At 42.4% G+C, this 26303-nt stretch overlaps 1 protein-coding gene and 1 long non-coding RNA gene across 2 annotated transcripts in view; one reads left to right on the plus strand and one right to left on the minus strand.

Annotated features, from left to right (window-relative positions):
* The window catches only part of LOC129470668 (uncharacterized), a 34059-nt gene extending 21701 nt beyond the window's left edge, over positions 1 to 12358 (plus strand). The window contains exon 3 of the long non-coding RNA XR_008653273.2: positions 12032 to 12358. This is a non-coding gene — a long non-coding RNA (uncharacterized lncRNA). The remainder of the gene's footprint in view (positions 1 to 12031) is intronic.
* The window catches only part of MYOCD (myocardin), a 130012-nt gene that overhangs the window by 84646 nt on the left and 19063 nt on the right, over positions 1 to 26303 (minus strand). The gene's annotated exons all lie outside the window — the stretch shown is intronic.

Genomic DNA, 26303 nt, shown 5'->3' on the forward strand with positions numbered 1-26303 from the left:
GGTTTGGAGACTCTCATCATGATCCATGGATAAGGAAGAAAGTCCACTTGGGAATAAATAAAAGAGGGCAAATTTGAGAAACAAGTGGAAAAAAAGAATTGCTATGTCTTGATAATAAATTAATGAAAAATGGAGAGAGAGAGAGAGAGAATGAGAGAAAGAGAGAGATGTGAATTAGACTTACTTATATGACACACTCTCTGATCAGACTTTTGAAAAAAACGAAAGCACTGTTACTATGATTATTGGTAGCCAAATTGGTAGGGCTGCCAGGAGCTTTTGAAGTAATATCTTCATCTGGGAATTTGCCAGTAAGGTGAATATGCTAACATCATTCATTTGTCCATTCATTCATTTCATTCATTCAATATTTACTGATCACCTATTGTACGTCCAAACACTGTCTTAGACATGAGGGATCCAGCTGTGAATAAAAATCTCACAAGTTCTGCCTATGGAAAGTTTACAGCCTAGGGAGGGAGAAAGATGTTAAACAAATAATTACAATTTGGGGAGTGTCATGCCAGGAGCTTCATGTAGTTTGGGAATTAGGGAAGGCTTGTCTGGCCTTTTCTCCCAGGAAACTCAAACAAATAAATAAATGGAGTTGTCAGGCCCACAGCATTTAATTTGCCTCCTTCCAGTTCTACTTAACAACAGCTTGTATGTGTATGTGTATATGTGTGTATCTGTGTATGTGTGAGTAATTTTCATTCCCGAAAGACTTGACAGGCCTGATAAGAAAGAGAGAGAAAATGAAAGACAGAGAGAAGGAGGGGGGGAGAGAGAGAGCGCGCACGCGCACGAGAGAGAGAAAGCGACAGAGGAAGACAGAGAGAGACAGGTACTGACAGTAAAGTTGTTGGTGACAGTGACAAATGAAAGAAAGGAGGGGAAATCAGTGATGCCTCCCTTTTATTCTCTTCTGAAACGGTTTTCCACGGGGTTTAATAGGAAATGCTTTTCTCCTCTGCCATCCACATGGTTTTTGTCTCTCTTCCTAGTCCTAGTTTTTGTTCTGAGGATGGGCATCCCTCAAGCCAGACTGAGCTTTTCCCTAGGAATTTTGGAAATGGGGACTGAAAGAGAAAATTCAATGGCAGTTGGAGGTGGCCATTTTCACCCATGTGAATTGAGAAACAAAGCCAGTCAATATTGCGGGAGAAGATGGGGCATAGAAGACAGCCAGAAGAGTAGCCTGAGGGTGTTCAAATCCCCAATTCCAGCTTATTTCCACCCAAGTCGCAAATACATTCCTGTCGTTCAGTTTGATGAGATACCCCAGTATGTTTATAATAAGTGTTCCTCTTTGCTTAAGCGTGTTCAGGGTTTCTACTGTTTGATTCTCTATTATTTGCAAACAAAGAGGTTCCATATGAAAACTGTTGAAGAGGGGCATCCCGTGGTGGCAGAAAGCTATCAGCACAACCAGGTAAAGCTTTGAGATCTACTTTTAAATCCTGTTCTACCAATCAGAGACCTCTGGGTATGCAGATGCAGATGTTTGTAAAAGTGAGCAAAATGTACACTTCTGACAGAATGCACATGGCAGTTATCATACTTAGGACCTGGGTTAAGAAGTGGTGAACAGCAGCTTGGATGGCTATTTATGATGCATCCTCTCCATATGGTGCCAGGTCAAGATCACAAACCCTGGATACAACAGAGCATGAGCCCACTGAAAACTCTCTCCGCAAAAAGGGCAGTGGTACCTGTTTATAATTTAGTCTTTTACCTTCCCTTTTCTGTTGAATCCTACCCTAGGTTTAGCTGGACGCATCCTTATATGTAATCTTTGACCTTGACATTATTGCCTTCAAGGACACTACCAGGCATAGGTCTTTGGGAAAGCTATTGGCTGATGAATGGATAACTTCCTGGAAAGTAACAAGCAGGACCACCATCAGAGGCTTCTGGTCTCCTCCAGAGCTGGAAGCTGATGCTGTGTGGCACACATCATATATACAACTCTCTTCTTCTCTTCCTATGCATGGTTCACCCACCAAATTCTTTCCTTTGCCTGGCATTATCTGACTCTAGGACAAAGCCACTGTTCCCCACCAGTGGCCCGTGTCATCTGTGGGTCTGACATGTTCCTCTTTGGGGTGCAGAAGCATCGAATTTCCTGGTAAAGAGAAGACGGTGGCTGACAAAATGCTCGGAGAAGGTGAAATTAGAGACCTGGTTATCTGCATCGGTCTTGCCCCAATCCTGGCCATGTTTCCCAAACAAGGCTGAGAGCCAGGGATTATTTTTGTGTGGAGTGCTAATGCCTGAGCTCAATTTGCTCCTTGCCTTCTGATTCCAGGTACCAATGATAACTGTTCCCTAGCTAAATGTTGCCCTGCATGCTGTTATATGTTGTATTCACTGACCAAGAATAACATAGGACTGACTGTCTGCTCATCTACTGCAGGGAGTACTCAGAGAGGATGAGGTGAAAATGATGATCAGGTCACTGAGGTAGCCCTCGATGGTCTCAAGGAACAAGGTGAGCTCTGAGGGGTGCTGGGCTGGCCTCAGTGACCCTTACAGGAGAGCACTTAAGCAGGGGGGCTGAGACTAGGTACACACTGTTCTTTCTTCATCCTAAGGGATGTCCCAGCTCTGCTTCCTTTAGGGAGATTAAGAGACATGAATTCAGGCCAGCATCTAGTGCTGGGCATTTGGTGAGTCAAAACCAAGAGAATACTGAAAGCCAAAATGCTCGGTCTCAGAATTACCATGCAGTGATTTCAATGACTGAGCCTTATGCATGGGCTCAAGTTGTTTTAGAAAGATGTCTGTTCACACGAACACTGCGAAGCTACTCTTTCCCTAAGCACCACACTCTCAGTTTGTCAAAACATTTGAAGAAGACTAATTCATGCCTCAAAAGGAATTCTCTCTCACTCACAAAGCTGCCAGGTTTGTGAGCTTGAGGCTTTCATGTTAAAATAACTCAAGACACTAGAGGAATAGGGAAGAAAAACCTCAAGTGGAAATGCCTTACGATGTCACTAAGAGGGCAGAACCACAATTCACATGCTCACTGGGAGGATGGGATGGCAAAGTCAGATGGCTCAAGCCAGCTCTGACTGGTTGGGGTACTTGTGAGAAGCAGTACAGGGTAGCAGTCACAAGCATGGACTTAGAATCCAAAGGTGCACGAGATCAAGTCCCAGCTTTTCCATTTACAAGGCATGGGATTTTGTGATAGCTCCTTCAGTGCTGGAGGCTTGGTTTCTTCTTCTATGGATGGGAGGACTGTAACAACGGTACCTCCTTACAGGATTGCTGTAAGGATTAAATTAGTTAGCACACGCAGCAGGCATGTGAGCATCAGATAGTTCCTGGGGTGCTCTATTGGGGTGTAGGGAACCTCATCAAAACCCTCTCCAAGTCAGGGAGGACTGGGAAGCAGCTGACAACACTGTCACTACAAGTGTTCAACTAGCGTGGCTGTTCAGCCGCAGGGAACTTTTCCTTCCATCACAAACAGGTCCCTGAAGTACAGAACAGAAACTCGGCAACTGACATAAACAATTTCAAACAATAATTTCAGAAGACAAATTGCTCCGTTTGGGCACCAAGATTCCTCTCTGAGGCTTTCCCCACTTGTTTATGTATTCTGCGGCACACAGCCATGAATGAATTAAGCAGACAGCACGCACACACGCCCGGGGCCAGCAGGAGGGGCCTCCAGGAAAAGGACCTGCCATTTGACCCGCGTTCCTTGAAAGCTATTGCTGCAGAGATGCCTGAGACAAAGGGACTCAGTTTTACACCTTCTTGAGTTCGCTTGTTCATCGAGAGAGGCCACAAGATTTGGTGCCAGGAGATCTGAGTTCAAGTGCTTCACCATGCTGTATGTGTAAATTCGGGCAGGTCATTCCTGTTTCTATACCTTAGTTTCCCATCCCTGTAAGAAAGACGTCATTATACTCACCTCTAGGGTAATTATAGTGGTCAAATTAAGAGCCCTTTAGTCCTAATAAATTACCATATGAAGATTAATGAGGTTAACCGTGGGCATCCACTAAGTAGCTGAATAAGAGTTAGTTATAAAGCGAAATTAGAGTTTAGAAGAAAGGGTGTATTTTATGAGGCAAAGAAGTTCTTCTAAAATTAAGAGGACAGTCTTCATTCCATGGGGCTGTTCTTGAATACAGGTTTAAGTTCTTTTGAGAGCCTAAGTTAAGCTTGTGATATATACTATTCTATTATAGCATTTAAAGAATATATTGCCTTTTCTGACTATAAAACAAGTGCGTGTTCATTATAGAAAATTTGAAAAATGTATAAAAGTTTCAGGATGAAAGGCAAAATTAATAGGAATTCAAGTCTGCAGAGATAAGCAGCACCTGCTAATACTTTGCCTTTTTTCTTCTGATTCATATGCCTGAACATGGATATAAAAAGGTAGCTACCCTACAATTTCTCAAGAATTGGGACTATATCACATGCAATTCTGAAACCTCCTTCTTGCATTGTAAACATCTTTGCATCTCATGATCCTTTGAAAACACCATATTTAAAGTGCATGTTAAATCCCATTTTTTATGTATTTAAATATTTTCTTTTTGTTAAGCATCTCCAGTTTTTCCCTCGGTTTTACTGTAGCATATATACCACTGCAAAGAGCATCCTCAAAGATAAATCTTTAACTGTCTCATACTATATATATGTTATATATCATATACAAACATACGCATACACATATATATAAATGTAGGCATATTAACCATTCTTTAAATGTTAGAAAATAATCCTGGCTCTACTGTTAGACACAAGGTTTTGAAACAACCAAACATGACGCTTGAGAATACGTTCTGTCTCTGGGACGTTCTGTAGTGTCAGGTTCTAATCTATGTGTTAAGAACACAATCTTTTGTGAAGGCTGCATTTCTACTAAGCCAAGGATTCTTTTGCTATCCCTATGCCTCATTCTGTCCTCCTCTCCCAGCCAATCCTGAGTTACATTTGCTGAATTTCCATCTCTCCTTCTCATCTAATTCTTTCAATCCTGAAACCAGTGCAGATGGCTACCACGTTAAAATAAAAAATAAAAAAAAAAGCTTTAAGCAGACGGACTGTTAGGTTGAGAGAGGAAATAGGTTAAATGTCAGGCATCTGCCTATCTGAAAAGACCACGTTCCCCTGGGCTGCGCATTTCTCTGGGGGGCCATGTGGTAAATCTGGTTTTGCAAGCCTCAAGACGAGAGTTCTAGGTCTGAATCTACTGGGTGACCCTGAGCCAATTTCTTAATGTCTCTGGAAACTCAGTAACCTCATCTGTACAATCAAACTTGTAATCTCACAGAATTGGTAGAAAAATATCACGAAGTCAGGAGATCGAGACCATCCTGGCTAACACGGTGAAACCCCATCTCTACTAAAAAAATACAAAAAATTAGCCAGGTGTGGTGGCAGACGCCTATAGTCCCAGCTACTCAGGAGGCTGAGGCAGGAGAATGGCATGAACTCGGGAGGTGGAGCTTGCAGTGAGCCGAGATGGCGCCACTGCACTCCAGCCTGGGCTACAGAGTGAGACCCCATCTCAAATAATAATAATAATAATAATAAAATAAAAAATAAAAATATTAATGAATATGATCTTTTTTGGTGGGGTAGAGAGTTGAATACATCAAAGAAATAAGAGGTGCTATAATTTGGCAGACTGCCTCCAGCTGTCTATCCTCAAAACTTTGTTCTCTCTCTCTCTCTCTTTGGTTTTATATTTAGACAGAACAGCATTCTCAATTATAAGAGAAGCGGATCTGGGCTCAGCCATGAGCCTTTGCTGGTCCTCATAGCTTGTAGTGATCTTGCTGAGACCCAGACAAGGCTTGGCACTGTCTTCAGAGGCATGAAAGGACCAGATCCAGAATAAAAACCACACCTCGCTGGAGAATAAGTTTAATTATATGCCTTTTCAGTTTTTTTTGAAAGGAAAAGAATAAGTGATGATAGATATATAAAACACTTTGCAAAATACAATATAAGTTATATAATGACAATAATTATCTTCATAACTCTCAAGCACAATCTGGGGTAAAAAGAAATGATAGGCTGGGCACGGTGGCTCATGCCTGTAATACCAGCACTTCGCGAGGCTGAGGCGGGCAAATCACGAAGTCAGGAGATCGAGACCATCCTGGCCAACATGGTGAAACCCCGTCTCTACTAAAAATACAAAAATTAGCCGGGCGTGGTGGTGCACGCCTGCAGTCCCAGCTACTCGGGAGGCTGAGGCAGGAGAATCGCTGGAACCTGGGAGGCAGAGGTTGCAGTGAGCTGAGATGGTGCCACTGCACTCCAGCCTGGGGGCAGAGCGAGACTCCACCTCAAAAAAAAAAAGAAAGAAAGAAAGAGAAATGATAATAGCTTGGCAGCGAATCTTGAGAGAAATTCATGAGAGGCTGGTCATTGTTAATTTAGAATCAATATGATATCTTATAATAACATAAATAATTTTAAAACATTATAAATTAACATATCAAAGCATATTGATATAAACATTGATATGAGAATTAACATATACTTTTTTTTTTTTTTGAGATGGAGTCTCACTCTGTCGCCCAGGCTGGAGTACAGTGGCCTGATCTCGGCTCACTGCAAGCTCCCCCTCCCGGGTTCATGCCATTCTCCTGCCTCAGCTTCCTGAGTAGCTGGGACTACGGGCACCCGCCACCATGACCAGCTAATTTTTTGTATTTTTAGTAGAGATGGGGTTTCACCGTGTTAGCCAGGATGGTCTTGATCTCCTGACCTCGTGGTCCGCCCGCCTCAGCCTCCCAAAGTGCTGGGATTACAGGCGTTAGCCACCGTGCCCGGCCTATATACTTTTTTTTAACTTTTATTTTAAGTTTAGGGGCACATATGCAGGATGTGCAGGTTTGTTACCCAGGTAAACGTGTGTCATGGGGGTTTGTTGTACAGATTATTTCATTACCCAGGTATGAAGCCTAATACCCATTAGTTATTTTTCCTGATCTGCTCCCTCCTCCCACCCTCCACCCTCCAACAGGCCCCAGTATGTGTTGTTCCCCTCTATGGGTCCATGTGTTCTCATCATTGAGCTCCCACTTGTAAGTGAGAACATGTGGTATCTGGTTTTCTGTTCTTGCATTAGTTTGCTAAAGATAATGGCCTCCAGCTCCAACCATGTCCCTGCAAAGGACATGATCTCATTCTTTTTTATGGCTGTATAGTGTGAATTAAAGTATAATCAATATTCATGTGTGAATAAAATAGCTACCATTTATTGAGTACATCAGCACATCCCTGCACTATGTCAAGCACTTTTTACATACTTTTCCACTAAAACCTCAGAAATTTCCAGTGAAGGAGGCATTCTTGTTTCCACATTTACACATAGAAAGGTAGAGGGTTGAGAGCTTAAAAGCATGCACTCGAGTGCATATCATATGACTGACCGATAAAGATGGAGGCCAGGATTTGAAGCCAAGTCAGCCAGATGGCATAGCTATACCACATATATACATTGAGATTTTCCAACAAAAATTAATAGCAGAGTTGTGGGTTTTCAGTCTCGTAGTTGAGAAGCAAGTTTCATTGGTTGTAGTTTGAGTTGTGAGCATGACCCAGGATTAATGAGAATTTGAGAACAACTTAAACCTCCCATGGACTCAGCCAACTCCTGATTTAGCTGCTACGCAAATATGGTATTATTAACCCACTCCCCATCACTCCATATCTTAAAAAAAAAACAAATAATACTCAGTATAGGAGATACTGGATAAGCATAATCAAGAATATAAGAAAGAACATAAGAAAATTTAAAAATTACTCATAATCTCACCACCCAGAGCTAATCATTTTGGGAATGGATCCTTCCAGACTTTTTTCCATGCATGTGCTTTAGCACTTTTGGTATGTTTTGCTTCTCAACTTGTTGGGATTAAAGTTTTTTAACTTTTAAAAGAAATTTCTTTTTTTACTGTCTTACGGTCAAGACATTTCTGTGTGTGTGTGTGTGTGTGTGTGTGTATGTATGTGCAGGGGGAAGGTGCTAAGTCTAAAATTGTATTCTATATCAAGTAAGAGGATTAAAATATTTAATCAAATTTTGTTTAGTGTTCACGTCCTCTAAATCTTCACTTAAATATTTGCCTAATTTATTAAAGACTTACAGATACTTTTTTTCCCCACCACTATTAGGATGTCAATTTCTTCTTATGTTTTAGGCATATTTAAAAATTATGTAGATATGAATACAGTTTTATTTTAAAAGATGCAAATGGTAAAGGAAAGATAAGGACTTGCTCTCTGTACCCATGGATACGATAATGAACAGTTCTACTTATATCTTTGAAACTTCTTTTTTCTGTGTACTTATATATAAATACTATTTATTTATCTATTTATTTATTGAGATGGAGTCTTGCTCTGTCACCCAGGCTGGAGTGCAGTGGCGTGATCTCGTCTCATTGCAACCTCCGCCTCCCGAGTTCAAGCGATTCTCCTGCCTCAGCCTTCCAGGTAGCTGGGACTACAGGCTTGCGCCACCAATGCCGGGCTAATATTTGTATTTTTAGTAGGGATGGGGTTTCACCCTGTTAGCCAGGATGGTCTCTATCCCCTGACCTCGTGATCCACCCATCTTGGCCTCCCAAATTGCTGGGATTACAGGTGTGAGCCACCGTGCCTGGCCAATACTTTTTAAAAAACATAAATGAAAATATGTTGCCGGATTGTTTTATAACCTGAATTTTAAAAAATTAATTCTACGTTTTGGAGATCTTTTCACATCAGTTCATATAGAATTTTATCATTTCTTTTTGCTTTGCATTGTGTTTTATTGTATTCTATACTATGAATATATTGTAATTTAATGAATCGTTCCCTTACAGATGATGTTTATGCTGTTTCCATCTTTTTAGGTTAGGCATTATAAACTGTGATAAAATTGTATCTATTAAGACTTTACAGTATGGATAGCTTACCAACACGACAGGTATATCTATGTCTTCATGCCTATTCAATACTCGATATTATCAACATTTTAAAATTTTGCTAATTTGAAGTTTTTAAAAAATAGTATCTAGATCTTTCACTTTGCATTTTCTTGAATGCTAGTGAGTTGAGTATATTTCATGTGCTGACTGATTATTTTCCCCCTTGAATTGTCTTTCCCTTAGGTTGTTTGCTTTAAATCTTATTGTTCATATAAGTCCTTTAAATAATTTTGTCTCACATATATTTTCAAGTATTTTTTTCAATCTACAGTTTGACTTTAAATTTATTTTGATGATTTTTTAATGTGGAGTTTTAAAGTATTTAAGTGACCAAATATGTCCATTTTTATTTCTAACCTGGCCATGGCCACAAGCTTGGCAAGTCTTGTCCTACACTGAGATGAAAAGATTCTCCTCTGTTTTCTTCAAATATTTTATAGGTTTCCTTAGCTTTTTAATCCATATGGAATTTATTTTAAGGTATATTATAAAATATCTCAATTTACTTATTTCCAAAGAGATAGTCAATTTTCTCAACCAACTCATTACATATTTTATTGTAGATTTGGACAGCCACTGTTATCAGAGGTTAAATCTATGCATATATACGTAAGTGTATATATGTGTATGCATGCACATACACACAATTCTCACCCACTGATAATAATTGTCTGTTTTACTTCTGGTACTAACTGCTAGATATTTCTTATGTAACTATGTTTAATGTCTTAGAGCAAATCTCTTCTCGTTGTTGCCTTTCAAAAATTTCTTAATTTTTTTTTCTCAAACTGAAGTTTAAAAAGTCAAGTTTTATTAAAACCCCTGGGACTTTGTAGGAATGGCATGTGTAATTTATAGGTTAAGTACTAGAAACAACTAGCTTGATAAATCACTATTTAGGAAATGAAGGACGACAGCAATAATTGGGTATATGCCTGGAGTTGTAGCCCAGAAAGAGGCATATTAAATCTACTGGGTCAGGTACGTGTGTATGGTTATGGGGTGGGGCGGGGAAAGAAGGAAAGGAGCTGTAGGTTATAATAGAGATAATCATCATGGGACAGTGGAACAAACATGTTCATACCTGGCCTCCAATTGTCTAACATCTTTGAGCCTCAGCTTCTTCATCTCTAAGATGGGAATAATCACATTTTTGTAAGGATTAAATGAGATGATAAAGGTGCCCACAGATAATAGGTTCAGTAACTCCTAGTCCTCTTCTCTTCCCTTTTGATGAGGCATGAGTCATATTTGGTAACAGATGGTCCCTAAATAACAGACAACATGGAAGTTTCCAAAGGCATTAGGCAACTGTTACTCATTTTCCTTTTCAATCTCTACTGAAAAGGTATGAAAGGCTCATCAGATACCAGCCAACATTGGGTAAGCACTCAAGGTTACTCTTAGTTGTACAGTAGGGACAAGCATTCATCACCAAATAGAAATAGGCCTAAAGTTAAGTTTGTTACATTGTAAGTGCTCCAAAAACACTAGCCATCATTGCAGCTCATAAATACTCAAATCCATTTTCCCACACTTAGGCATTTACTCTAAATAATGAGTAGCCTACAAAACAATCCAAAGGAAGGAAAATATTTTCTTTCTTTACATGAAGGATTTCACAGTAATGTTATGCATACAGATTTTCATAGTAGTGTTATTTATAATATAAAGATTATAACTGGCTTAATTTTCCAATACAAGTGGAAAAGGTTTAGTAAATTACTATACACTCACTTGGGGGAATATTATACAGTCCTTAAAGCAAAAACTATGTTGCTATGTAGCTGCTTGAAAAATATTTATGCTATTATACTAACTGATAAAAAGGGTGAGTATAAACTTATGTATATACTCTGATTATCACGTCGTAAAAATCTTTATGCGCCTGGACAAGGACAGAAAGAGAACACAAATGACAAAAAATATAATGTATTGAGGAGAACTGTTGAACTATTGTTCAATTAATGTTGAACAGCATTTTCTGGATTTAACTTTTTTGGGATCATTTTTTAGAAGCTCCAGACAGGGCAGTAAGTCTCAAATAAATAACAGAAAGTTCCTTGTGGAACTTTACCTAGGACTGAAAAACCAGCCCAACCAGTCAGGAGAAAACAAGATTGGCTTCCTAAGGAGAGTGTTTCCGGAAATAGAAAAGGCAGAATAGTTTATGGGGTATTTTCTAGTCATTTCACATCATCTGTGAAATGAGGATATTGCCTGGAGTTATTTGACCATACTTTATGAGAAACAACCCATTTGATGCTTTCGTACCACTTAAGAGGCCAAGGGGAAGGAGATACAAGTTGAGGAGTGAAAACTTACTCAATGCAGTAGTTCAAACTGAGGTGTCAGAAGGGATTGCTGATAAAGACATACTAAGTATTTGAGGGTCTGTGTATCCATTAATCATTGCTGCACAAACCAAGTGAGAGCTAGGAGAACCCAATACATACATTTTGCAATATTACAGTGGCTTAATTCACTTTGAATTCAATTTCTTCTCTAGTCATCTAAGGTAGCTGAATACAGCAAACATCCATGAGTCAGAGGGATTGTACTCATAAGAGAAGTACACCAATAGTGAAAAGAAAGAACTTATCTTCCCTCACCAGCAGGAGAAAAGAAAGACGTTATTCTCCCTTCATCGGTTCCGGAGAACCTTTTGCTATGCTCTGGAAAAATAAAAGTCACAAAACGGTTTTATTTATTCTAAATTTCTGGGGATAAATGATACATTTTACTTTAACAAAAATTGGACACCTCTTTCTGTTTTATCTAAGAATAATGATCCAAATCTCGTTAAGTAAAGCTTGACTTACTAGCTATTCTGAAACATATAAGCATTATCTGCCTAATAAAATAGAAATTCAAAGTACTAAAATTGTAAGGCTGAAAAACTATTATTGGGCTAATGGTCGTTGTTGTTGTTATTAATCCTATTTGGCTTCATCAAAAACTTTTAACTACTCCACACACAAGCGAGAACTCTTATGCAACTCACATGCCACCAGATCCAGTAATCCATTTCCACATAGTGAATAAAGGTCCACTAATTTCTTTCTTTTCAGAAAGAAACCCTTAATAATTCTACAAAGATCTTTCCCTCATAGAGGTATGAGGATGTGAAGACCATGAGTCATTTTACCAATATGGAAACAGAGGCCCAGAGAGCTCTGGAAATATAAACATATTCCCAAGACCACGGAGTCCCAGATGGGCTCCCACTGTGACTCGGCCCACAGGACAGAAGGAATGGAACCAGGAAAGCAGAGACCTGTGAGATGCACCTGCTGGCTCCTCCCCCTTGATCTGGACAGAGATGTGGGATACCTGTTCACCATTCATTAGATGCTCGGGAAGCCTTGCTAATTAGATGAAAATAATGGAAATGAAAAACAGTCTGTTCTAGCATCTCCTATTCAGGTTTGGCTTTTTTGAAGCATGTAAAATTCTAACCCCGGGTAGAGCATTTTGCTTCTGTCCTGCACTTCTGTTATTCTTCAATTTAATCCAATTAGAGTAGAGCACATTCAATCTGGTTCAAGCCAACTTGACACAATCTTGCTAACTGTTTCTGTCATATGCTGTAGCAGATAAAAGACAAATGCCATTCTTCCTGGTCTTAAATAATTTATATGTTTTTTAAAAAGTACCTTGGGTACACAGAATTGAATTGCTCACAATCCTTGGTTCATGACACACTGTCACACTATCGTCATTGAGCCATAGGTGACCTTTGTTTAATTAATTTGCTTAATAACACGTGGACACAACTACTGCCTAACCTAAGAACAATAGGGATAACCTGCTTCTTACCTTTGGGCTACACCCTTACCTCCTCATTTAGCTTCTCCCACTGTGCTATGACTTTGACTTTTGTATTTATAGTCACTCCTCTCCTTTTTGTTCTAGTTTTAGTACACACAAACACACGTCTAACAATAAACCTATATTGCTTGTTTTTGATGTTTTTGAATAGACTTTAGAGGAAGAATAAAACCTATTTATTCAACGTATATTTAATGGGTGCCTTCTCTGTGCCAAGCATAGATGATGTGAAATGACTGGAAAATACCCCGTAAACTATGTTAGGTGCTAGAGAATAAAGACAGTAAAAACCAAACACAAATAAACAAGTAATCATTTCTGCCATTATGGACAAATAATAAGCAAATAAACAAGTAAAATGTTTAGTCTGTCCAACAGTGATAAGAGCTATGAATAAAACTAGGGCAGGGAAGGTGGGGGTTGGGGTTCTTGCTCTAGTGATTAAGATGGTGAGGGAAGGGCATGGGAGCTGTGAGTGAATCGAATACAGCTGGACTTGAGGAGACAGGCATGGTCTCAAGCAGGTGGTTTGAGCCAGACCCCAAATGTTCCTTTAACTTTCACATTCCATGTAGAAATTAAAATATGTTCATTTTTAAAGGTCCATTGAATTGTTTTCTCATATGTAATGCTTTGATCAAGCGTTTACAAAAATATTTAGGGCCATTCCCTTGGAAAAGTATTGAATCTTAGGGCTAAAAGCAACTTGAAATAGGAACCAGTCAAAACCCTCTATTTTGTAGAAGGTAAAAATGAGATCTAAAAAGGTGAATTAAAATATATATACATACATAAATATTACATATCATGGGAAAGGTACTCTTGTAGGTTAAATTATTTGTTCTAAACTAGAAAACTAATTGCTAAAGAAGTCCTGTGGGCTTCTCTGGAGCTCATAGTGAAAATTTCTTCAATAGTGTCCATTATGATAAAAATCTTGGGGGCCGACCTCTTAGGCTAACTTCAATTCCTGAGAGAGAAAATTCAGTGTCAGAGATGTTGAGGATTTAGCTTAAAGTAGGAATCAGTCGTCCTTTTAGGTTGTCTGAAGGATGGAGAATAGAGAAACGACAAAGAGAGATGACTGCAGGGTCCTGCCGAGATGTCCCTTGCCCTCTCTGAAAGGACAAGCAACCAATTACAGGCACCAGAGGCCTGATCCTGTGTCTATTGGAGTAGAAGAACACAGGGGGGTGGGTCCCACTACCTGAGTTCAGCCACAGCCTCTTGAGTACCTGCTTTGCATGTTCTTTGCCTTCTTTTAACTACAGCTCCAACCTCTGGAGCCTCTGCTGCTTGAGCGCTGGCCTGCCTGCTGAGCTCATCTTCCTCCTTGCCAGACGACCAGAGACCAGAGGTGAAGCTCCCACGTTCTTCCTCACCCATAAGCTGGCTGTACTCTGGGGGACCTAGGGTTCATGCTCGTGGTACCCCCACTCCATTTGGAGTTTTCTGCTTTCATGCCTAAAATACAAGTTTTGCATTTTGAGGAGTCCTTGAGGACCCAGAGAATCTCAAGAGCTTGATAGGATATTGGATGGGGCAGCAGAAAGTGTTGATCAAAAACCACTCAGACTGGTCAAGAGATCGAGACTATCCTGGCCAACATGGTGAAACCCCCTCTCTACTAAAAATACAAAAAATTAGCCGGGCGAGGTAGCGGGCGCCTGTAGTCCCAGCCACTCAGGAGGCTGAGGCAGGAGAATGGTGTGAACCCGGGAGGCGGAGCTTGCAGTGAGCTGAGATCGTGCCACTGCACTCCAGCCTGGGCAACACAGCGAGACTCCGTCTCAAAAAAAAAAAAAAACCACTCAGATTGTAGGTAGGGTTGCCAAAAAGAATAAGAGGGCCCAGTGAAATTTGGATTTCAGAGAAAAGTATGTCCCAAGTACTGCTATATAGTGAAAAAGTAATCACTATTGCTTAGAAATTCACATTGAACTGAGCATTCTGTATTTTTATTTGCTAAACTGAACAAGCTTATATTTGTGGGGGTGGGGTCAAGGTCATGGCAATTGCCAGACTTTGCCTCTGGGCGGTTTAAGATGGGGAAGTGGGAAAGAGAGAGAGAGAAGCAAAAGAAACACAATGATTCTTTGGAAGCAACATCCATTCGTGGACCTCTCTCTCTACTTTTGATCCTTTATGTCTGAGGGCTGTGTGTGTCTGTGTGTGGCACATATACATACCTCCCCGTGTGTTTTGTAGGACACGAGGATTGATATAGAGAACTGTTGATAGTGACACTGATTAGATATTGAATAAACAACATGAGAAGATTAAAAACTGTAAAAATGCGGTTAGTTAAAATCAGCACAAATTACTGCATTCATGTAAACTGCCTCTCCTTCACGCACAATTGCCACACAGCGCAATCACAGTTACACTTGTTCCCAGCCAATCTTTACGTGTTTTCAGAGAATGATAAAATGTTACCAAAGGGGTCTAAGACATTGCCTAATCCAACCTCAACATTTACCGATTAAATAACTGAGACTTAGAGAAAGTGACCAACTGCCATTCCCACTGCACATCAATATTAATAATAGAAAAATGTTTTGTAAGAGCCTTCTAAGGGCTGGGCATTTTCGAAGTTCTCTACTTCACATTTAATTCTCACAATGACCCTATAGTCATCCTCATTATTCAGGTGAGGCAAGTTGAGGCACACAGAATTAGGTAATTTACCTAACGTTCAGGGTCATGTAGCTAGCAAGCAGAGGCCGCTATGAAAAACCCAGCTAGTCTGGCCCCCAGACCCACACACTCAGCCAGGACACCTTTTGGCTTCTCAAATGAGTTTCTATCACTAAACATATTCATACATGTAAACTTTCAGAGCTTACTGCTGCTGTAGCATAATTTTGTCCTTAATCACAAGGTCACTCAAATACAGCTTATAGAAAGTTGGTCGGCCATGGTTGACAATCGATGATGATTTCAGAGTAAAAGCAGTTATCTGCTCACTTATAAATAAACCCCGTCACAGTGAGCCTGTTGCTGTAATCAGAGAACGGTTTTGTTGCATTTATTTTTTGAAATATGTTTAATGGAATACATAATACCACGATCTACTATCAAAGCAAATATTTGCAGTGAGATAGAAAGTTTTATGAGTGTACAGTTTGAGTTGCTTTTGAAAGAGGAGGAGGAGAATAAGATGATGAAGGAGGAGGGAAAACAGTGAAAGAGAGAGAGAGAAATCAAAATAAAGTCAAGGCCCTTATTCACTGTTGGTGACAAAATAAAAGGCGTTCTCTTAAAGAGAGGCCCTCTTGTTAGCATGCCGCCACCTCAGTGCTGGCACAGCCATAGTAGTAATTACATCCAGAAAGAATAACCACCATTCAAACATTACATTTTCCAAGTTTTACATTCCACTTGTTTTTTTCTCCTGTCTGTCAAGAGACTATCAATGTTTGCATCTCAGACTCCAGATTCCCTGTCTATCAATGACGGGAGGATTAAGGATGCCTGCTTCTGCTTTGATATCATGTTTTCCCGAAGCTACCTTTCCTTATGACACAAAAGCCTGCACAACTTTAAAAAAAGTGAGGCTGAAATTCTCTGAAGCTCCAGGATCAGGGTCTTCAGGGTCTACTTAGGAGACACCAGGACTCCACAAATCCACTGAGATGGAAGTTGGGAGTGTGGCAAAACTGTCTTCCCTCTCCACTGCACTTTAGCTGAAGGAGGGATTGATAAGCGTTTTGCAAGTCTACTATCAAGTACATCACCAGATCCTTTTAGAGACAAACCAGCACCCCCAGACCCTCCACATTTAAACTGGCAAGGAAGCATTTGAAATGAATGCAGCTTCATAGAAAACAAATCTACATCCTCTCTTCTTCAGAAAGGTGGCAGTGTTGCCTTACAGTTTCGACCAAATAGAACGCAGTGGTGAGGTCTCTAGCTAATTAACAGATCAACCGCCTCACCTCACCATGGAAAGGAAAGGAAGGACTTAATCCACTGCCGACCCTGGTGGCTGGCAGACTCATCCCAGAGCTTCGGGGGCAGTGATGCTTGTGACCGCCTAAGCTCTTGAGTTTTCAACTTGCATCAACAGTGAATCCTAAGAAAATCTCCAGTTGACCCCACAGGCATCTGAAAACCAAGGGCATCTAAGAAAGTCACAGATGAACCTTACCTCCCAGCATGTACATTTTTCCTTTTTGAACCATCCATCCCAAGTGAAACAACTGAGTTGGCCCCATGTAGAGGGGCTAAGGAAACTTTAGCTTAACAACCTATGCCAGCATCCTTCTGACACCTGTTATGTCTAATGTTCACATCAGAGTTCTCGTAAAAGTCATCAATCTAAGTAGAAGTCCTACATTATTAAGTGTGTTGTTAACCAGTTTTCTAAAACCAACATTATACACAGAGCTACTGAAAAGTAACTTCAGAAGTCAAGTGTTGCTTTGTCTAAACGTGGAGACCCACACAGAGACCTTCCATGGGCGCGTGTACAAGCCCTTCTGGAGAAGCGGTTAGAGCTCCCGTCTCTCCCTTCCACTCACCTCCACTCAGCGTCCTTTGAGAAGTTTCTCCATGTGCCACTAACACAGAAATTTTGGGGGAAATTCTCTATTTATAAATATCAGATGGTTTGGGAAAAAATATTTGTGGCACTGGGCTTTCTTTTTTTTTCTACAGTGATGTCATTTTAAATACTTGGTGTGCTCCAAATTTGCTATTTTTACTTCCCCCAAGTGACTTTTTTTGGGAAATACATTTGTTTGGATTAGCTACATTTTAAGTGACCCCTGTACCTAACACACAACATCAGGTTCATCTTCTCAGCGATTATAACCGATACTGCGCAGCTTCCAAACTTGAAATCCCTTATTTGTTCATTTCCAAAGTTGCTCCCTCTGAACGTACCCCTCCAAAATTTCTATTCATAGATGCAGAGAAAATAAGATAAAATAAAATAAAAGGATTGGCCTTTTCACAGATGAACAACCACACTCGACCACCCAAAGCACTTACAACGGAAGACACGAAAGGCCCCCAAAGTCAAATAAAACTCTTCGCTTCCACAATATGCTTTTGGGGAACAAAGTTGAGGTAGACCTGGCAGGCTTTGAAACATTTATTGGAAAGCAGTTCTAGAGTTGAGAATTGCAGAAGAGGAAAGTTTAAGAAGGAATGCTAAATGCCTTAGCCCTACCTGATCTGAACTTGCTCCTAATCAGCAAGGAATGCTCAGACCCCAGGAGTGTCATGTTGAGTCTCAGCAAGCCGCTGGTCCCTTGGCCAGGCGCCCCCTGTTCTCCACCAGCAACAGGCTCCCGGGAGCCCAGCTGACCGCAGCTAACAACCCCGAATTCATCCAACTCTCCGTGAGCTCCCCTGGGTAGGAGTACAGTGGCAGCCAGTGTCCCCAGAAAACTGGCGCCTCCCCCCTCGCCGTGCGGGGCTAATTAACTCTTAGCCGGCGGGACCCTCCTCCTCCTCGGAGGTTGGCCAGGAGCAGCGCGGCATCCCAGGCGTTCCTGGCTGATGTCATAGGCTGCCGGCGATTGCGGAGAATCGCCACCACGCCTTTATGAAGGTCCCAACTTTGCCATCTGATACTCTTTACTACTGACAGGCGCTCAGCCAATCAGGAGCGGCGAGCGGGGTCTGGGGACCTGGAGCCGCCGGAGCCGTCTCGGGAGCGGGCTCTTAACTCTTTGCAGCGGGCCCCGCAGCCGCCGAGGCGCAGAGGGCGGGAGCAGGGCCGGGGGTCGGGAATCTGGGAAAGAGGCGCGAGCTAAGGAGTCGATGCCCGGAGGAAAGACGGAAGGGCTGCGACGCCGCGGGGCTTGCAGGTGGTGCGCGGGGCTGCGGCAGCCGCTGGGAGCTCCGAGGGCCTGGGGATGGGCGTGCGCAACCGGGGCTTCCCCGGCCGTGCTTCTGGCTGCGAAAGGGAAGTGGCCGGGATCTCCCGCCAGCGGGCTGCAAAGGCTGCACGAAAGGGCGTGCGCGCCCGCGGGACAGTTCACGCGGGGCAATTTGGAAATAAGCTGGACCCCTGAGAAGAAAAGCTTCCAACGGACCGGAGCTCACGCATTCCCCTCGGTTTGAGGGGCTCAGGGCACTGGCAGAGACGATTCTGTATCTCGCAACTCCAATACCGGACTTAGATGCATTTCCACGGGGAAAATGGAGAGGCTTTCATTTTCCTAGGATATGCTTTTTTGGGGGACAAATGTGACTCCGTGCATCTGGAGATCCAGCTGCGACACAACGCTCCCACCTCACAACCCCGAGGGAATGGGAAAAGATAACTGAGTGGGAGTGAAAAACCTACTGGGCTCTAAATAGAGAGGAGCTGTGGAGCAGGGGGCAAGTCAGAGCTCGGGTTGGGCTTAGCTTGGGAAGGCTCAAAAACTTTGCCTGCGAATGAGTCTCTCCTTAGGGGAAAATCCATTCCGTAACTGACCCAGAGTTATTTGTGCATCTGGCCAAGGTGTTATAGGCACATGGATCAATGAAATAAAACAAAGACCCATATCTCAAGAAGCTTGTTAAATAGTTGGTGGCTCAGAACATAAAAACCACTCTATATACGTATATAATTAGGGTTTATTTGCAACTTCACATGCACGTGGGTCCCGGGTGTCGTCTATTACACACAAGCCTGCCTGTATCTCTACTATGAGTCCTTAAAAGATCAGTCGGTGACAGATGGAGACCGAGGTGACAATAGCTCATGGGGACAACCTCTAATGTCCTGAGTCCCGGCCTCTGCCCCATCCCCTGTTGCTGGAAACACATTAGAGGGGTCAGCCCTTGAGCTTACTCTCTGGATCTGAGCGAGTCGTTTTCGTAAATAAGGTCTTCAGGGTTAGACACCTTCTTGTTGATGTGTCAGAGACGAGGAAGAACAATCCATCCATGTTCCCTTTGGGGATCTAGTCCTGGCCTGGGCGCCTGTCTACAGGCTGATTTGGTGTGCAGGAGCATCTCAGCTATTATGTAACATCATTTTCCCATTCCTGCTATAACAAATTACCACGAATTTAGTGGCTTAAAACAGCACACATTAATGACCTTGCTGTTATGGCGGTCAGAAATCCAAAGTGGGTCTCAGTGGGTCAAAATCAAGGTGTCGGCAGGGCTGCATCCTTTTCTGGAGGCTCTAGGGGAAAATCAATTTCCTCACCTTCTCCAGCTTCTAGAGGCCGCCCGAGTTCTTGGCTCATGGCCGCTTCCTCCATTTTCAAAGCCAGCAATCGTGGGTCAAGTTCCTATTGCATCTTATTGCTTTAACGCTCCCTTCCCCACCTTCTGCTTCCCTCTTCTACATTAACCTCACTGCAAAAATAAATTCTATCATAACGTCAGTTTATTATCCTCCCTAATCTCATCTACTGCCTGGATTCCCTTTGCTGTATAATGTAACCTGTTCACAGATTCCTGGGATTAGGACATGAACACGGGGGGAGAGGGCATGATTCCACCTGGGATCTTTCTTTCTCTTCTACCTCTCCTGGTCTTCAGTCAACCCCCAGCCCCCTGGTCTTCAATGAGAAGAAGGAAAGCGGAGGGAGGTTTGGGAACGGGTGCACACAGGAGTCTGGAAGGGCTCCGACCGGCTTTGAGATGTGTGTGGCAGGGAGGTACTCTGCAGGGAAGAGATTGGTGGGATAAGGAATATTGCAAAATTATCTGAGCAGAGAAAACTATTTTGAGCAACATTAAAAAAAGAAAAAAGAAAAAGCCAAACAGATTTTTATCCCGAAGGCTTTGGGGCTGAGAAGAGATACATGGCAACTTGGCAGAGAATTATTTTTTCAGTGCAAGTTGGGATGAAATTAGCTGAAGCCAGCATTGAATGTAGGGTCTGCATGACCTAGATGAGTTGGCCAGAAGTAAGTTGTTTTCTCTCTGCAGGCCTAGGGGGAGTGTGTGTGTGTGTGTGCGTGTGTATGTGTGGAGTGTGGTGTGTGTGTGTGTATGTGTGTTGTAGGGAAGCATAGCTCCTTTTTTTCAGTGAGTTTGGGAAATGCCAATCACCATAGCCCCCCTCAATTTTCCCATCACAGTGTGGAGCTACTGACATATATCCTGAAATTTATACCCCCTATGGCTTGGAATATCTATGGTTATAAATATGCTCATATAGAAGTTTATCATTTCTCCTCTCTAGCCAAGCACTTTTGGTAAAAAAAAAAAAAAAAATTTTTTGAGAGGGGTGGAATTTGGAGAAGATGTTCTCAAGGAGAACAAAACTCCTAAGCTGCTACGCTCAGAAGCAGCAGGATAATGCCGCAGCGACATGCTGCCAGGCTCTGTCCTGCAATGTCACCACTTTGGAGTATGTTTTCCTTGCCAGCCTACTCCATGACCTTTCCTGGGGCTTGGAGTAAGCCCATGATGTGACACAAAGGCAAGACACAAGCCTCCAGTGTGAGAAAGATCTTCTTTGAATCAGCATAACCCTGTAATTTGGAGTGAATTATTGGAGTTTTCTGGGATACTCAACATCTTATCTGTAAAATGGACTTAGAAATATTTACTTCCAGGAAGAGTTGGGATGTTTAAATGAAATAATACATGTGGGGTGCCCAGAACAATTCTTGGTGTGTTTTATTTTTTACTATTTTGAGACAGAGTCTCACTCTGTTGCCCAGGCTGGAGTACAGTGGTGCGATCTGGGCTCACTGCAAACTTGCCTGCCGGGTTCAAGAGATTCTCCCTGCCTCAGCCTCCCGAGTAGCTGGGATTACGGATGCACGCCACTGCGCCCAGATGATTTTGTATTTTTAGTAGAGATAGGGCTTCCCCCCATCAAGACCAGCCAAGCTGGTCTTGAACTCCTGCACTCAGGTGATCTACCTGCCTTGGCCTCCCAAAGTGCTGGGATTACAGGTGTAAGCCACCGTGCTCGGCCCTGGTGTGTTTCGGACCCTTCTTTTTACTTCCTTCACCCCAACCACCTCCAACCATTCATGAAGATTCCAAGCAATTCTGTCTCTTTCCCCTTCATTTTTGCTTTCTCTTCTTTGCTGTTAGTTACCTGTGTAATAAGTTGCTAGACATTCAGCAGCTTAAAACAATGCACATATTTATTATCTCAGTTTTCATGGTCAGTAGTCCAGGCATGGATTAACTGAGACCTCTGCTTAGGGTCTAACAATGCTGCACTCAAGGTGCTGGCTGGGGTGGCAGTCCCATGAGAAGCTCAGTGTCCCCTTCCAAGCTCACTGGTTGTTGATAGAATTCAGGTCTTTGCAGTGCTAGAACTCACAATTCCTTGCTTTTTTCCAAGGCCAGCAGGAGAATGTCTCTTTCTTTCTTTTCTTTCTTTCTTTTCCTTCCTTCCTTCTTTCCTTCCTTCCTTCTTTCTTTTTCTTTCTTTCTTTCTTCCTTTCTTTCTTTTCTGAGACACAGTTTTGCTCGTTGCCCAGGCTGGAGTGCAATGGCGCGATCTCGGCTCACGGCAACCTCCACCACCCTGGTTCAAGCGATTCTCCTGCCTCAGCCTCCCGAGTAGCTGAGATTACAGGCATGCACCACCACCCCCAGCTAATTTTTACATTTTTAGTAGAGAAGGGGTTTCTCCATGTTGGTCAGGCTGGTCTCCAACTCCCGACCCCGGGTGATCCGCCAGCCTCGGCCTCCCAGAGTGTTGGGATTACAGGCATGAGCTACTGCGCCTGGCTGAGAATGTCCTCTTTTAAAGGGCTCACCTGATTAGGTGAGGCTCACCCAGGATAATCTTTCTTTTAACTCAAAGTCATAGTAATTAGGAACTTTAATTATGTCTAAAAAACCTCTTCATCTTTGCCAAATAATGTAACCTAATCATAACAGTGCATCTGTCACAGTCACTGGTCTCTCCCATACTGAAGGGGAGATTATCCAAGCGGATAGCTCATTGAGAGGTCACCTTTCAATTCTGCCTTCCACAGCTGTGGTCCTCAGCCTTCAGCCACAATGGAAGTGATTATGTCCATAGGTGTGAGTCCAAAGTACAGTGCAGAGTCACTAGCTTCAATCTTGTCCCCTTACACATCTCCTTTCCTAGGAGTACCATGAGGTCAGCTGCTGGGTCACAGACAGGGGACAGTGTGGTGAGCAGAGGGACAGCTCACCTATGTTGGCCTCAGGACCTCGAATTCCTCCTGTGGTCCTCTCTGAGCAAATCCCCTTCCACCACCAAGGTCATTATTCTGTGAATGGATCTCATGGTCTTCTTGAGACATGAACAGTTCTTCAGTACCTGTCTCTAGTATCACCTCTTGTCTATTTTCTCTTTTTCTTCTCTCACACATCGGTGAATAAGTAACTTCAGGGAAGCATTTATTCATCTTTCATTAGTTCATTTAAGATGCATTTAGGGGGCCAGGCATGGTGGCTCACACCCGTAATCCCAGCATTTTGGGAGACCAAGGCAGGTGGATCACTTGGGCCCAGGAGTTTGAGACCAGCCTGGGAAATATGATGAAACCCCGTCTCTGCTAAAAATACACACACCCACCCACACACACACACACACACACACACACACACAAGTCAGGCATTGTGGCACATGCCTGTAGTCCCAACTACACGGGAAACTGAGGTGGTAGAGTCACCTAATCACCTGAGCCCAGGAAGCTGAGGCTGCAGTGAGCCATGACTGTGTCACTGCACCTCCAGGCTGGGTGACAGAGTGAGACCTTGTCTCAAAAAAAAAAAAAAAAAAAAAAAAAAGAAAGAAAAAGAAAATGCATTTAGGGATACGGGATACGAGCAAGTCACTGTGGCAAGTGCCCCGGCAGGCATGCATAGAGAGATAGATTTGCAAACTCAAATGAGTCGAGTGAGCCAGAGATAAGACAAAATGTAGGCAGGAGGGGGTTTCACACAACAAACTGGACAGCAGGTGGCTCATCCAAGGGGGGCAGCCATGACCTAGCTCTAGGTGACTGTAGCCATGAGAGAAGGAACACAGGCCCTCATTGCTATACTACTTAACTGTTCAAAGACACTGGAAATCCAGGTTGTAATGTGAAAGGTATTGGCTTTTAAAAATATGAACAACTAGACTGGGCGCGGTGGCTCACATCTGTAATCCCAGCACTTTGGGAGGCTGAGGCGGGCGGATCACAAGGTCAGGAGTTCGAGACCAGCCTGGCCAATATGGTGAAACCCTCTCTCTACTAAAAATATAAAAATTAGCCAGGAATGGTGGCAGGTGCCTGTCGTCCCAGGCACTTGGGAGGCTGAGACAGGAGAATTGCTTGAACTTGGGAGGTGGAGGTTGCAGTGAGCCGAGCCCACGCCACTGCACTCCCACCTGGATGACAAAGCCAGACTCTGTCTCAAAAAAAAAAAAAAAAGAACAACTATCAGTAAATTTAAAAAATGTATTAAAACACTATAGGTCAGCCAGGAGCAGATCCAAATTGTACAATCTGAGTCTCATAAAATTTGAGGGTTCTTTAAAAAATGAATGCAAAATTATAAATATGATTTTAAGTGCAAGGTTGACTTCTTACATAGAATGAGAAATGAAATCACAGCTAACAGTAGCATGGAAGATTTAGTATTTTTTTATTTCTAAGATTCTTCAGTCAATTTGACCAGAAATGGTAATGTAGAGATGCTTTCTAATTGCATCCTGCCTTCTCTCCTTTCTACCTTGAACTCTCTCAAACTCCCAGTTACTCCCAGCACCCGCAAGGCCCATACAAGTGTGTGTGTGTTTGTGTGTATGTGTGTGAGGGGGTGTGGGGTGGGGGGGGGAGAAGGGTCAGTCCAGCTCTGGAGCCAATAGAGCGTGTCTGCACACTGAGTCAGACCCCTGTGAACCTTCTTTGTGAACTCTGTTCTGAAATTTATCCTCTGCTTTCCAAGAGCTTGACTGCAGTAGGGAGGATGAAGTATGTACCATCAAGTTACCTACTTGAAGAATTACCTATTTAAGAAATGCAGCCTCAGCCTCTCAATTTCTTTCCATTCCAGAAATATTTATTAAGCACAGACTGTGTTCTAGCATTGTAAGGAATATAAAGATAAAGCAGATATGGTCCGGAACCTCTAGGGGCTAAGAATATAGTGGTGGGGGTCATCCACAAACTCTCAACAAACCAGAAATCCGGTGTCATTATTCTACGAGTTAATGTCATGAAAGCACAGATGGAACTCATGTCAGCCACACTATTAACATAACCTGCTTTCTTTCATAAAAGTGAATGTGGAAGGACTTTTGCCTAATTTAAACAAAGATTTAAACAACGTAAAGAAAGTAGTTTCAGTTGCAGGATCGGTCACAGCCCCTTCTGAGTCTGCCTGACAGCCAGCAATACTTTTTGCCTTTCCTCTCTCTTTGCACTTCTCCATCTAGTTCCTGCCCAAGAAAAGGGAATACAGTTTGCTCATCCCGAGCAAATTGTACTTCAACAAGAGCTTGAAGTAAGGAAGAGGCATTAGGGATAAATAAAGGAGTTACATTCAATAGGTATTTAGGGAGGAGAATGGATATGGCATGGTGATCGATTGAGGATGGAGAGAACGCAGAAATGTAGATTGTGGCCATCGTCCCCAAACCAGTAATTAGGTGGATACTTTTCCCCATTCATTGGAATGAGCAGGAAAGTTCAGGAAAGAAAGTGTGGGAAAAGGATTAGGTCTGAAGGGAAACTTGATGAGAGGAAGTGGTTAAATTTGGTTTTGCACCTGTTCTTGTCAAAGAGCTTTTGGGAAATCAAGTGGAGAAAGCATTTGGATATATGGGTCTAGAGCACAAGAGAAGAATTTCAGAAAGATATACAGCTTTGGAGCCACTGGGTTGGGCCACATTTACTAGATAGCAGGGTCACCATGCTGAAAGTCATGCACCCCTGTGTGGCCTCTTCTTCGTCTTCCTGGGTCCTTGCTACTCTCACTTTAAGTGAGGGGTGAAGAGGAGTACAGAATAGAAACAGTGAGCATTCTGGCAGTGTGTAAATACAAACCATGCGTGATTCCAGCTTCGTTCTTGCCTTTAGGTTACATGACACAGAGATATTGCCCAAGCTTGTTTGCATTGGATCCATGCAATGATAGTGTCCTCGGGGTCCAAGTTATATCTGAGATGGCTGTCTCACTGCTATGACTTGTTTGCCATAGAGAATATGGACAATGGAGAAGTGTGTTGTATGGAGATGAACTCATAGTTGTCATTCATTTCTGGGTAGGTGCAATTTTCAGGGTGCACATTCTTCAACTTCACTTGTTTTTTTCCGTCTATTTTAACAGTGCCAATGTGAGTAAAGACCACCCAGTCTTCCAGTAGACACTTATCCATCTTTGCTTTTCCAGGTTCTCTTGAAATTGATCATTGCTGCTTCTTTTCTTCCTCTTAGAAGAAAATTCCTCCACTAGTTTGAAGGCTCCTGGAGCATAGGAATATAGTTTTCATTTATGTTTATAACCTATTATCTATTTTTCCTTTTATTACTATTTTGCTAATTTTCTATTATTCTTTCCATAATAAACTGCCCTTTGACATAATTTGTATTTGAATTATTATATACACAATAGTGTTTG

The sequence above is a fragment of the Symphalangus syndactylus genome, chromosome 20 (genome assembly GCF_028878055.3).
Source record: "Symphalangus syndactylus isolate Jambi chromosome 20, NHGRI_mSymSyn1-v2.1_pri, whole genome shotgun sequence".
Taxonomy (NCBI): Eukaryota; Metazoa; Chordata; class Mammalia; order Primates; family Hylobatidae; genus Symphalangus; species Symphalangus syndactylus.